The sequence below is a fragment of the Palaemon carinicauda genome, unplaced genomic scaffold (genome assembly GCF_036898095.1).
Source record: "Palaemon carinicauda isolate YSFRI2023 unplaced genomic scaffold, ASM3689809v2 scaffold664, whole genome shotgun sequence".
In the NCBI taxonomy this organism is placed as follows: domain Eukaryota; kingdom Metazoa; phylum Arthropoda; class Malacostraca; order Decapoda; family Palaemonidae; genus Palaemon; species Palaemon carinicauda.
Genome location: NW_027171943.1, coordinates 25,001 through 39,454, shown reverse-complemented (window position 1 = coordinate 39,454; position 14,454 = coordinate 25,001).

Sequence of the window (14,454 nt, the reverse complement as noted above, 5' to 3'; positions counted from 1 at the left end):
AAAGGATAGTGTGATATTTTGTATTTCTTAAATTTTGATGATGAATTATTTTTAAATATTAGTCAATACCCACCCTCCCTTTGACCTTTTCTATTGCTTTGCAACAGTTAGATCTCTCTCTCTCTCTCTCTCTCTCTCTCTCTCTCTCTCTCTCTCTCTCTCTCTCTCTCTCTCTCTCTCTCTCTCTCAGGAACTAAAGTGATCGAAGTAATGGAGAAGCTAGCTAATGAAACAATAGATTAAATGGTGGAGAAAGTATTGAAAGATAGGTTACTTAACATCCATTGAACATAATTATTATGAAACATAGGCTGGAGAGACTAAAGGTTATAGGATTTAAGCTATTGAAAGGCTAGATATAAAATCAAATATATTAAATCCTTAGGGCGTAGTGCCTTCGGAGTACACCCTTCGGTCCATAGTAGGCATTGCTTAATGGTCTCATCAACGTTCCCTCTGACCATACCTGCACTTTCACGTTCCTCCTGACCTTATCTACACTTTCACGTTTCTTATGACCTTATCTGCACTTACACGTTCCTTCTGACCTTATCTGTACTTACACGTTCCTTCTGACCTTATCTGCACTTACACGTTCTATCTGACCCTACCTGTGATTCCAAGTTCCCTCTGACCCTATCTGCATTTGCACATTCCTTCTGACTCTACATACACTTGCACGTTCCTTCTAACCTTCCCTGCTCTTTGTGACCCTACCTTCCCTTACACGCTCCTTTTGACCCTATCTGCTCCTTCTGACCCTACTTGCATTTTCCATTATTTTTCTGTTCCTACCGGCTCTTTCAAGTTCCATCTGATCCTACTGGATATTGAAGGTTATAAATTCAGGTTGTTGAGGAATTGAAGGAAATAAGTATCTTAATAGTTTGTACTGTTATGGTAAATAATAATTAAGCAATGGCAGGTATTAAAGTCAACTCTTAAAACTTTCATTGTTTATGAATCACTAAATCTAGAGCTATTGCATGAAATAGAATCTTAATGGTGTGGCCATTGATTGATATTATAAAGGTTCTTTTGCTAATCTAGTGTATTAGAAGGCGATCTTAGCAAGCAGCTGATTACTGAAAAACTTCAGCATTGAATTGCATAGTTAGATGAGCATTTTGATTTCTTGGGTCAATGCAACCTTATTGTTAAGTGTTTCTTTTTAGCTCAATGAAGGAAACTGAGTTTAGAATCATAAGATTGTGTATATGAGAGTAGGATTTGGGATTGTGTAAGATAGAGGTGATATAAACTAAATGCATTTTAATGGGCACTCCAATTTTAGGAAGCTTCTTCAATTTCCAGATACCTTAAGCTCTCTCTCTCTCTCTCTCTCTCTCTCTCTCTCTCTCTCTCTCTCTCTCTCTCTCTCTCTCTCTTCTCTCTCTCTCTCTCTCTCTCTCTCTTTTTTTTTTGGGGGGGGGCTACATGAATATACCTTGAATAACATGCTAATTTTTAAAAGTAAAGGTGGATTTTGAAGTTCTCCATTATATAAACTTGATGCTCACCTCCAATTTCAGATCTCCCACTCCCCATCCTTGATCCTTCCTCATCCCATAATTGGAAATGTTATAAAAAAAAAAAAGACACTAGCCTCATATGGCTGATAAGTCTCCCTCTGCCCCCCTACTCTTTGAGCATCAGCATTTGCCATATTATTCCTCACCATAAAAAGGGCTAAAGGGTTCATGAGGTAGATCCTGATCATAACTAGAGTAATGACTTGTTCTTTTAGAATGTTATTTTATACCCTATGAACAGAATTTGTTCATTCCTTTACTGGTGTCTTGAGAGCTGTAGCTCAATATGTTTGTTTGAATATATTCTACTTGCCAAAGGCCGACAGCGTGTCTTGGGAAATATTTTGAATTTTAGTCTGCTTGTTGATTTAGCTGTTTTGCCAGTGTAGGTTTTATTCTGAGCGCTAAAGTCATAGAAAATGATTGCTGTGTTATACCATTATTAATTTGCTCAAAAGCCTAAATCATTCAAGATTTGTCATAGTTTATCAGATTTTAAAATTTGTTTAAAAAGTTTGGATTGTAGGAGGTTATAATGTCAAATGTACAGGTTTTGGTGCTATTATTTTAATATCTAGCAGTTGTATGCACTTGTGTCAATGACATAAATATATATATTTTTTTTTTTCATTTTATGAACTGTGTAATGTAAGTAATGGAAAATCTAATTAATGTAAATTGATTGTAATTTAAAGTTCTCCAGATATGTTCATGCTCTTTTTGAAGTTAATGTGTAGTCAGTGGTGACTGTTATTTCCAAACTTTTCATAAAAACTTCAAGTTCAAATATAATTAAAATGTCGAAGATTAATGATAAGTGTACTTAACGTAAGTGTTTCAAGACATGTGGTAAGAGAGTCATTTTCAAGTCTTGCATTTCAGAACTTTCTATTATGGCGAGGTACCTGGGCTCTCCGAAAAGGTGCACAGCTCGGTTCATAAATTCCATTTTGTTTCTTGTCTCGTGTCGTTTGTGCCCTTGACATAAAGGAGGGATAAACCACACTTTGATCATTTTTAGATTTATTGTGTAATAAGTTTTCGAATATCTTTTCATTAATGGGAAAGCTGTACAGATAGGTGTGTGTGTGTGTGATTGTGTTGTTTAAAGGGTGGGTAAAGTGATCTGGTATAAGGAATAAGTTTATAAATTGTTGACAAAGAATCTAAACTGGTTTAAAAGCAAAGTTTTCTAGATTTATGGTGAAGATTTTTTATCACATTGGTCAAGGTATGGTAGTTCCATTGCCATACAATTGCTTTATTTACGTATCCTCGTAACCTGATTTTAAAAATATATTGTTTTCTGGGTAGCTTACTGATGCTATACTGATGTGCAGAAATACCCCTGTCTTCAAACAGTATCCTTTAGTGAAAATTCACAACATTATAAGAGACATATTAGGTATTTTACACCTACAAAATTCATAATGATTAGGATATCATAATCAAAAGTTCGCTAATACCTTAGATATAAATAATTCCTTTTTTGATCCCTAAACTATCTTAATGGTTGAATATCTTGACAATTTATAGATAAAAGAATATTAGATTATAAACTTGTTTCGTAACTGACATTTTTGTGTAACCATTTTAACTTTAGCTCCTTTGTTAGATTGTCTGGTTTTTTGGCCAGTTTTTCTTTTAATTCATTAAAAAAAAACATATGTCAATTTATCCTATTTGAAACTAACTTAGATTTTGACTAGAATTGTCCATTTTAACTTTTGTTCATTTGTTAGATTGTATAACATTCTTACCAGTCTTTCTTTTAATTCATTAAATAACATATATCAATGGATCCTATTTGAAACTGGAGTAAACTTTGCTTAGAATTTTTTTTTTTAAATTCTTCACACTCAGACTATGGATATTTATCAGAGTAATAACAAACCTTGTTATTTGTAATGTTACAGTACAATGTCAAATGTTATGTCTTTCGAAGTCTCTTAAAGATTCAATCTTGCCAAACACAAAGTACACACTATTGACCTTGTAAGTACATATTTCTGTGCCCACAACTTTCGAGGATACATTGTTTTAGTGGTTTGCCCTTGAAGGATCATCATAATAATTTGAGTGTTTAACTGAGAATTATATTTGGTTAAAATCTCTCTGGGAAATAGTGTAACTCGCCTCTCTCTCTCTCTCTCTCTCTCTCTCTCTCTCTCTCTCTCTCTCTCTCTCTCTCTCTCTCTGGGAAATAGGGTAACTCCCCTCTCTCTCTCTCTCTCTCTCTCTCTCTCTCTCTCTCTCTCTCTCTCTCTCTCTCTCTCTCTGGGAAATAGGGTAACTCCCCCCCCTCTCTCTCTCTCTCTCTCTCTCTCTCTCTCTCTCTCTCTCTCTCTCTCTCTCTCTCTCTCTCTCTCTCTCTCTCTCTCTCTCATTAAAACCATAAGGGGGTAGTACCATCAGTACACCTCTTAGGTATCTCTATAGGCGTTACTCAAGGATCCTGGCAGCGTTCCTTCAGGTCATACTGTAAGCTGCACTATCTCTTTACCCTTCAACATTACCTCCTCCTTTCATGCTTTCATTCTTCCAGCTTATCGTCCAAGCTCTTATAAGTTTCACTTCAAAGGGTACCTCAGTTGCACTCGCTTGCTGAATGTCCTTTTAGGACCAAAACCTTTGTTATATTCCTAAATTCAATCTAATCTCCCTTGGTTAATGTTTTTGTTATAATTTCTCATTGGTAACGAAATTAATTGTTTTTTAAGCACATCAGTATAGCATAAAGACTCAGACCCAGTAAATCTTTATCTTTAATCTCAGTATCTGATTTAACTGTGATAAGAGTTTGCAAATATTGAACGTTAGGATTTTGTTCTGTGATAGTTTTTTTAGATTCCACTCTAAGGAATAAGGGATAGTTGTGCTAGTATTGAGTGATGGATGTGAAATTCTTATGGGTGAAAATAGGCCTATTTCCCTTCTATAGATCATGTCCCGAGGTGGACTATGGAAGTCAGACTTTTTGTTTCCTTAAGAAAGTTAGACGCAAAGGATTTTTATTTTAGTTTTTTTATGCAGATGGGTACGAATTATAATAGTAGTTTTTTCATGTAGAATTAGGGTGGGTATTGCATTGTAATTTATCTAGTGTAGCTTCTAAAAATAGTTCATATCACTATAAAAAGGTAAAAAAAATATCCTCTATCCACTTAAGAAGTACGACACCAAGTCAGCCCATTGGCAGGCTTCAAACTCGAGTTTGTTTTAAAAAGTATTTTCCAAGAGTAAAATCCTTAGCTTCAGTAAACAGAGTATATAAAGATATATATACTTAAATTATTTTAGCTAACCAATGTTATATTCTTCAATGTGTTATAGAGTAAAATATCACTTAAAATTTTAATACATGTCTAAATATTATGGATTTTCTGAGAAAACTGTATCAACTTTAAAGTTAAGTTTTTATATTAATTTAGATAAATCTTTAAATATAATATTATATCGATTTTAGAGCTTTTATGTATTAATTGCGTGATATGATGAATTATCTAAGGAGTGAAATTTCGTTCTTCATAAAGTCACTGAGAAATATATGATAGATTATTATAATTTGTCATTTTGTTCATAGAGATTAGAGTTTGATGCTTCGCTCTTTATAAATATATATCTTAAAAATAATTAACTCTTATAGAAGTTATAATTCCTGTTCCTGTGTTAATCAAGAAAAACGATTCTATTTTTTTCTTGTATTAGGAATTAAAACGTGCAATGAATTCATCATTATTAAATGTCATTATGTTGGTGAACTAATGAGTATTAAAGCTAATTATTTGATTATCTGAAGATATATTTGCTTTCGTTTTTAATTATCTTAACATCGAAAGATATTTACGAGCTCAGAGACACTTATGTTTCGACCAATATTAAAATCATATTTTTTATATAATATCTGTTCATCTTTTGTCGGTTTTCAGTAGAGAATATCATACTCCTAAATTGTGATCTCCATCTGTGAGTCTGTCTCCTGTGTCTGAGCTCAGTCTGGTAACATTAAAGAAAAGTGCTTTTTAAACTTCCTTTCGAGTTGGATTAATCCAAAGTCTGTTAAGGACAGAAATCTATATAGTATCATATTATCTTAATTATTAAAAATAGTTTGATCCTAATTTGATATATTAAGTTACACAGGACTTATGTAAAATAGGCCTACGAATTTTTTAAAAATAATAATAATAAATATAGCTTGTTCGTAATTTGATATATTAAGTTACACAGGACCTGCGTAAAATAGGCCTAAGTATTAAAAAAACGTATAAAATAATAAGTAATTATTTCCTATTGATTACTTTCTGAGGACAACTTACTCAGAGAATATATGTTCTTGGTAGTAGGCCTATAGTAAGAATTGTGAGCAGCGTATAGTATAGTAAGATATTATAAGATGAGTTTATTATAAATTGCTATAAGATAATGATGATATATTAAGGGGTTATATGCTTAGGATAGTATAGGCCTACTGTAATAAGTTATTCTAAGCTGAAGATAGTATAATGAAGTATCTTAGGTTGAGAATAGAATATAGTTTGGTTGACTATATATGATTCTATAGGTCTATAAGTCTCATGGTTCTAGTATTGTATATATTTGCGGTATTGGTTATAGGCCTAAGTTTGGTTTTAAAGAGTTGTATTAACCCAATCTACCTTCAACTTTAAGTAAATATTCAATTAGAATAATGTATTCCATAGCTATTTTAAAGAGAAAAGAAAGACATTTTCATAAAGTAAGTAAATATTCAATTAGAATAATGTATTCCATAGCTATTTTAAAGAGAAAAGAAAGACATTTTCATAAAGTAAGTAAATATTCAATTAGAATAATGTATTCCATAGCTATTTTAAAGAGAAAAGAAAGACATTTTCATAAAGTAATATTTTTGTATTGTTTAAAAAAAATGTATCTTTAGCGCTATGAAGTACTAACAGTTTTCAGAGGGTAAATATTTGAAAACTAAAATTTCAGGTTAAACTTTTCCTAGGGTCTTGGAAACGTTAAAATTTCATGTTGAACTTTTCAAAGGGTTTTGAAAACTAAAATTTCAGGTTGAACCTTTCCACGGATTTTGAAAACTAAAATTTCAGGTTAAACTTTTCCTAGGGTTTTGAAATTTTAAAATTTCAGGTTAAGCTTTTCCAAGGGTTTTGAAAACTTTAACATTTCAGGTTAAACTTTTCCAACGGTTTTAAAAGCTTTAAAATAACAGGTTAAACTTTTCCTAGGGTTTTGAAAACTTTAAAATTACAGGTTAAACTTTTCCAAGGGTTTTGAAAGCTCTAAAATTACAGGTTAAACTTTTCCAAGGGTAAATATTCGAAAACTCTATTACACAGCTAAAGTGATTTGGGTGTCCACTTGTAAGGTGAATGCGTACTTCGGTCCGATCTGACTGTCTGCTGGGGGAAGTAGCAAGGATGGTCAGGGCAGTAGCCTTGCACGGCTCTTCCTATTTACCTGACTCAATCATGTGCATTAAATGGGACGAGACAGGGAGGCAAATTTGGCATTTGTGAATCTTGTCTGCTTTTGAGAGAGCTTCAGGTGTCTGTAGTAATGGATCGTTTTGAAATTGCACAAAGGCTTGGAAATGGCTGTTTTACTTCTTTTATATTTTTAGATTGTTTTGTATTTTACAGATACTAATGGTGTTTCTTGGCTGAGTTTAAAATTCCATGTTCCATTTAAGAATTAATTTAACTATAGTTACTGGAAATTGCCTTATAGTTATGTATTAACATAAATGTATTACCATTTAACTTCAAGAGAGCTCTAAACTATCCCTGAAGTCTTTAAATTGCAATCATAATATCATTGTATGTAAAATTATTAATAAAAAAGAAAAAAAAGAAAAAAAAAAGGAAAGCATTCAAGGGCCTAGTAACATTGCTTGCTCAGAAAAAAAAGAAAAAAAAACTTTTGCATTAAGTTTCTGCTTACTAGGTGGGACAGGGGATGGCCTTGGTGGGCTTTCCTTTTTCTTTCTTTTTTATTAATAATTTTATCTCTTAGATAATGTACTACTTACTTGCACAGCCATGAAATATGTAACTTCAAAGGATGAAAACTTTAGTGACCCCTGTAGTTGCTGTAAAGAGAAAACGGGTGACAGTTTGAGATAAAAGAAAACGGTACAGACGTCATTATTGATGAAGGGTAACTCGCCTAAGAGCTTCTCTTGGTCGAGTCATAACCTAATACATGACAATGTTACGTTTTCTTTCTTATCTAGGGGGTTTTCAAGTTTTCAGAAAATGGGGTTTCATAAAATTGATACATATATATGTCATTGACGTCATAGTTCTTGTATTTTTTTTTCATTATATCTAAACTAAACACACCGAAACCTGTCAATGTTTGGCATTCAATCTTCTGCAATAAAATTCTTTAACGAATTTCTCTTAAGTTTTTCTTCGTCCATAGTGTATAAATTGGAAGCTTTTTAAGTTTATATTTAGGTATATATTTGTACCTAAAACTCTAATTTAACTTTTAGATTGAATAAGAGGCTTTTGAGGAATATTACTTAATGGAAATAATAAGGGAATTATTATAATGATTTAATCAGGATATAACCTACTTCACAGACAGTTAGACTAAGAAGTGGACTTTGGTTCAAAATGACTTACCAAGATACAGTTCGGCCATCTTGACTTTGAATATATTCATTAAGCATTGGTACTACTTCACTCATACCCCGGTTTGGGGGTGAACCAACTATGTATGGGGGTTTAACAGTCCAAATGAACAAGGGACTAGTTGAGAAAAAGGACTTTCGAGAGCCTTTTGGACTATTTTTTCATGGGAATAAGGCTTTTTACTGTTGTTAGAAGGGTTAGGGGGGCGTTTATGGAGAACACTCTGTCATATGAGGCTTAATGTAGGGAGAATACTCCTATAGCAGGTTAGTTTCATTTTTTTTACTCCGTTTTCTTTAAATTACGTTTTCTTTAAATTCAGTTTTCTTTACAATCCATTTTCTTTTTATGTATCAAGGGGAAACTCAATTAGAAATTGTGAAATATTTATATGCATTTTATTTCCGAATTCTTAAGATGTTACAATGTTTGAGTATGGTAAATAAATCTTAGTATACAATAGTTCTATACATTTTTTTCATGGTATAGTAATATATTAATGATGCTTCAAAAAGTTGGTTACATATAGCAAACCGAAATAGAAAACGCTAAGCAGTAGACATGCCATATTAAAAAGCATTAAAGCCAACAAACCAATATAAAATATGAGATAAAATAATTATTTCAAATATTTTATTGCAAATAATATGCGCTACTTGCGTATATCACAAAAATAATTGATAGAGACGAAAATACTTTGAGATCTAGAGCAAGGATCCTGAAAGATAATCATGGCCAAATAAGGCATATCACTGATAAAATTATTAACTACATATTGAATGAGTAAAGGTAGATGGCACAATATTTTGCCGTCAGTAATGTGGGCATTAATAACTAGGTTCCTTATAATCCCAGCAAGAAAGGGTTCATTCATATTGAGTAAAAGATGTTTGAAGAGCTAACTAGCATTATCTACTTCATTCATAACAGAAATGAGAGATCTTAAGTTGACCAATCCTTCGGTTTATAGGAGTTATTTCTAATTATCCTTCAAAATAAATGTTAAATTATAAAGATTTTTCCCATTTTCAAAATAGAAATAGATAGGCAAGACCAGTCTTACATAATAAGAGCTCAACTCTGAAATAATTCTGCTAAGGAAACTATTCATAGAAATGCATCATTGTAACTATACAGGCAAACAAAGTCTATCTTTGACACTAGTATCAATACTACTACTAATGTGATCCTGTGCATATTTAAATAGTCTACTAAACCTTTCATATATGACTTACATGTCTACGTTTTGAGAAATTAACAAAACCTTGGGGTTTTAACTTTTCTTATGGGGTATATTAAAATAAAAAATAATAATAATAAAGCCCTTTACTACTTGATTGCTCAACTGAAGATGTATAATTTCTGTTGTGGATGAAGAAGCTGATTATAATTAGATATTTAAATATCTTTTTTTCAATATCATGAATGAATCTTTTCTAACTCTCTAACTACAATGAATCTATGATAGGACAATAGTAGTCAATAATTCCCATATCACAGACTTCAAAATGCTGGGTCATTTACCTTTACTTATTCAATATATGTAGTTATACCATTAACACTAGCATGTCCCCCTTTTTGCGATAAATTATCATGCAGGACCCGTTCTTATAACTTCAAACCCTTTCGTCCATACCAATTATAATGCAATAGACCTTATCAAGTAGCGATTATTATTTAAAACAATATCATTGAAATAATCATTCTAACCAATGTACAAAGGACCCCTGCTCTTGTATCTTCATGTACTTTCGTCCATACCAATTATTATGCAATACACCTTATCAAGTATCACCTAATTACAAAATAGTTGAAATAATAATTATAACAAATGTACAAAATACACAAAGCATCTCACGTCACAATTAAGTTTTAATATTCGTATCTAATAAAAACGTAAATGACATTACAATTTCTTTATTTCAAATAAAATGCAACTGATTTTAAGCTTTGATATATTTAAATTACGATTTTCAATTCATATGAAGTTATTTTTTTTTTTTTAGATTTGCAAAGCAATCTTAGCATAAGAAACACATTTAACAAGTTTAAAAGAAACAATCCACATTTCTATTACAATGGAAAATGTCAACCAAAACGTGACCCACTAAATCTGTAGACTAAATCATCTTAAAAATGCTAACCTTTGAAATACACCTTCACCAAACTGTCTCGAGAAACCCATAAAAGTTTTCTTTGAGCTTCCCCATAGGTAATTACTCCTCCCATGGTCCTATTGATCACTGCCTAATTCTTCTTTCCCCCTCTGAAGCAAAGCCTTCGGTGTAATTCCAAAATTCTTCTAATTTTAGACTACGTATCAAGAACCAAATGTGTCTGAGCATTCTATTCACAAAATATTAATCGTAACTCTTTCCTTAAGTATAACTAGTATTTTAAGCCTGATTTTTTTTTACATAAAACAAACTCTTGGAACTTCTAATTATAGAAATTATTCCTTGAATGATGATTTGAACCTACTTCACTTATGGGATTCCTTCTCCTAAGACTACCACAATTCAAATTAAATTAATATTCTTTTCATACAACTTTTAATTATTACCATAATCTGTAAAATGTTCCAAAACTACAACTGTTATGAAAGTGAGAGGCTACAACTCAAATTAAATAACAACCCTTCCATGAAACCTTTTGATATGAACCTAATTTGTAAAATGCTCCAAAACTAAAACTGTTATTAAAGTATGAGGCTACAACTCGAATTAAATTACAACCCTTCCATGAAACCTTTTGATATAAAACTAATTTGTGAAATGGTGCCAAACTACAACTGTTATTAAAGTACTAGGCTACAACTCAAATTAAATTACAACCCTTCCATGAAACCTTTTGATATAAACCTAATTTGTAATATGCTCCAAAACTACAACTTATGAACTATATAAGCTATATTCTAGAGTAAGAGGCAGTTAATTAAATTTTTTTATATAAATATGCAAAGCTTAAAACAGTAAACAAGTGATTTTATTCTTTTGATAGTAATTGTTATATTAGTGATTTGAAACACAAATTCACTAGTTTGAAGAAAAAAAAATATGATTTTATACGGCAAATAAGCATTTAGAATATTTTACATGCCAGAATAATTAAAACTGATATTTTTGTAAACAAATTATTAATCTAAAAGAAAATTACTAAAAGTTATTTGATTTCAAGTTGTGAAATTAAACTTACAAAACTCCTTGAGAAAAAAAGTGACAATAATCTAAACTTATTTCGAAACAGGTACGTTTTTGCATTGTGGATATAACCTTAATTCCCAGAGAGAGAGAGAGAGAGAGAGAGGAGAGAGGAGAGAGAGAGAGAGGAGAGAGAGGAGAGAGAGAGAGAGAGAGAGAGAGAAAATTATATTAGCCTTCTAATGCTTAGCAATACTATTTAAGACCTTGAATACAGTGATTCCCTGCATAAATATTTAAATTGATTTTACTCATGACTTTCCCTTGAATCCCATTATACAAATGAATAAGTTTTTCAAACAATATGTAAACTTATTCAAATAAAAATCGAAATACTTAAAGAGCATAGTTTGATTCTCCCTTTAACTGAAAATGAATAATAATTCTAGTCTCTGGGGGCTTCATATGAAATTTTCAGATAAGCTGAAGGAAATAATAATGTTATTCTGAAACATAAACCAAAATTATCATTGGTATTTCTTACTTCTCTAGTATATCTATATACCAATACTTACATAGGTGTTGTCAATAATAATAATAATAATAATAATAATAATAATAATAATAATAATAATAATAATAATAATAATAATAATACTGTTATCATTATGATGATTATTACTAGCTAAGCTTTAAACCCTAGTTGGAAAAGCAGGATGCTATAAGCCCAAGGTCTACAGCATAGAAAAATAGCCCAGTGAGGAGAGGAAAAAAGGAAATGAATAAACTACATGAGAGGTATGAATCATAAATATGAAATATCTTAAGTTAGGCAACAATGTTTAAAATAGATCTCATATATAGACTATAAAGAGAGACTTGTGTCAACCTGTACAACATAACATTTGTTGAAAGTTTGAACTGCCTGATTAGAAAGATCATTCAACAATCTGGTCACCGCTGGAATAAAACTTCTAGAACAGTGTAGTATTCAGCCTTTTGATGGAAAAATCGTAACTGTTAGAATTAACTGCATACCTGGTACTACATACAGAGAGGCACAGGATGGTTAGAATTATGAAAAATCTTATGCAACATAAAGAAATAACTGAACGACAGTGCCAGAGAGTAATAACATCAGGAATAAGAAATCTAATAACACAATTTTTGCAAACGAATTACAATGATACAGCAGCTGAAGACCAGACAGGAGAACGAGATTCGAAACAAGGTTGAATGAAAGAATTAAAACACTACAGAAAAGATCTATCACCGAAAATCTTAAAAGACTTTTTCAATAAGCCAAACAAAGTGGATATGTTACTCTAAAGTAAATCCATAATCAAGCATCACATCTACAATTTTCTTAATATTTGTAGAGTTGGAGAAACATTATCAAGGCAGAGATCAGGATGTTGAGGAGCCACTGTTCTCGACCTACTTACAATCATACTTTGAGTTTTGTTAGGGTTCAACTTCATGCCCTATAATTTGAACTATGCGTTAATTTCTGCTAGATCTCTGTTAAGGGATTCGGCAACCCCAGATCTACATTCATGAGTTCAGGCAGATTGAGTCGCAACACCATCACCTCTACATTTGTTCTAGGGCAAAGTACATATAGTATGAAAAGTAATGGACCATGAACACTATCCTAAGGAAAACTAGATATCACATTCCCATCCTCACTATGGTGTCCATCAACAACAACTACTTATAATCTATTTCTTAAAGATTTAATAATGTTAAAACTGTCGAGTTGGAAAATAAGGGTCTCATGATTAAAACAGTCAAAGGAATCACTAAAATCAAGGCCATTTATACGAACTTCCTAACCACAATCAAGGAATTTCTGCCCAACATTGGAGATTGTAAAACGGGCATCACATGCTCCAAGGCCTTTACAAAAGCAAAACAGCAGACTAGGGAACAAATTACCACCTCCAACATGGAAATTGGGTGGTAATCAGCAAGGCTAGAGCTACCAAAAATACATTTCCCTAATGGAGTTACAAAACCAATTCTCCAATAAGTGCAAAAAGAGCCTCTTCTTACTAACTTGCAGAAACTAAGACAACTTAAGAGCTTAGAAATCAGCAGTCTTTATAAAAAATAAAGAAAAAATAGCATTTGAGTCTACACCTCCATAAGCATCAAGGTCCATCAAGAGAGCTTTAATTCCACAGGACCAAAAATTTAAACTAGTTTAACCTTGGGAAAAGAATAATGAAGATTAGAGTTTCTCATTACTCTGCTTACTGTCAAACACAGCCATAGGGTAGCATTTTCCTTTGGACGGTGAGTGACAGAGCCATCAGATTTAAGAAAAGCAGAAACTGATAGGCTGGAGGAACGTAGAGAATAGAGGTCCCCTTTTTTTTGTTTTGTTTCTTGTTGTTGTCGGCTAACCCCCCAAAATTGGGGGAAGTGCCTTTGGTATATGTATGTATGTATGTAGAAACTGATAAGTTTACACCAAAGTGTGTAGATTTAAGGGTAGCTCACCACTTAAGTTCTGGAGGTTGTACCAGGAGTTTCCTTTAGTCAAATCGTATTCCTTTCCAACTGAAGCATAAGCTCTCTGAGCAACAGATCTAAGCTGAGTGGTTATTCCAAGTAAAATCTGATGTTACCCTTCCAAAAAGGATAGGTTTCCTGCTTCTCCAAATAAACACATCTACAAATCATTGAACCATGGTTTCTCTCTCACTCAGTACTTTAGGACACAAGAAGGGACACGTCTATCAATTATGTTGACCAGATCTCATTCAAAAGAACAACAGGCTCAACACTTATACAATTGTTGGCATTTCCTCAAAATGCCATTCCAATCTGCTTGAGATTTTAAATATATCTTGCACGAGTATGACACATCAGGGACAGGATTCTTAGTCTTAATTACTAAACAAATCAAGCCATGATCAGACATCCCTACTGAACAACCAACCTTACTTGTTATAACACCATGGGAGTAAGTGTATACTAGGTTCAAGCAGTTACCAGACCTGAGAGTAGCTTCACTTAAGATTTGCTTACAACTTGATTCAGAGGCAAAGTCTTAAGCCCTTAAACCATGGCAATCAGTAGAAAAATAATTTAACCACTCCCTATGGTGAGCGTTGAAATCACCAAGAT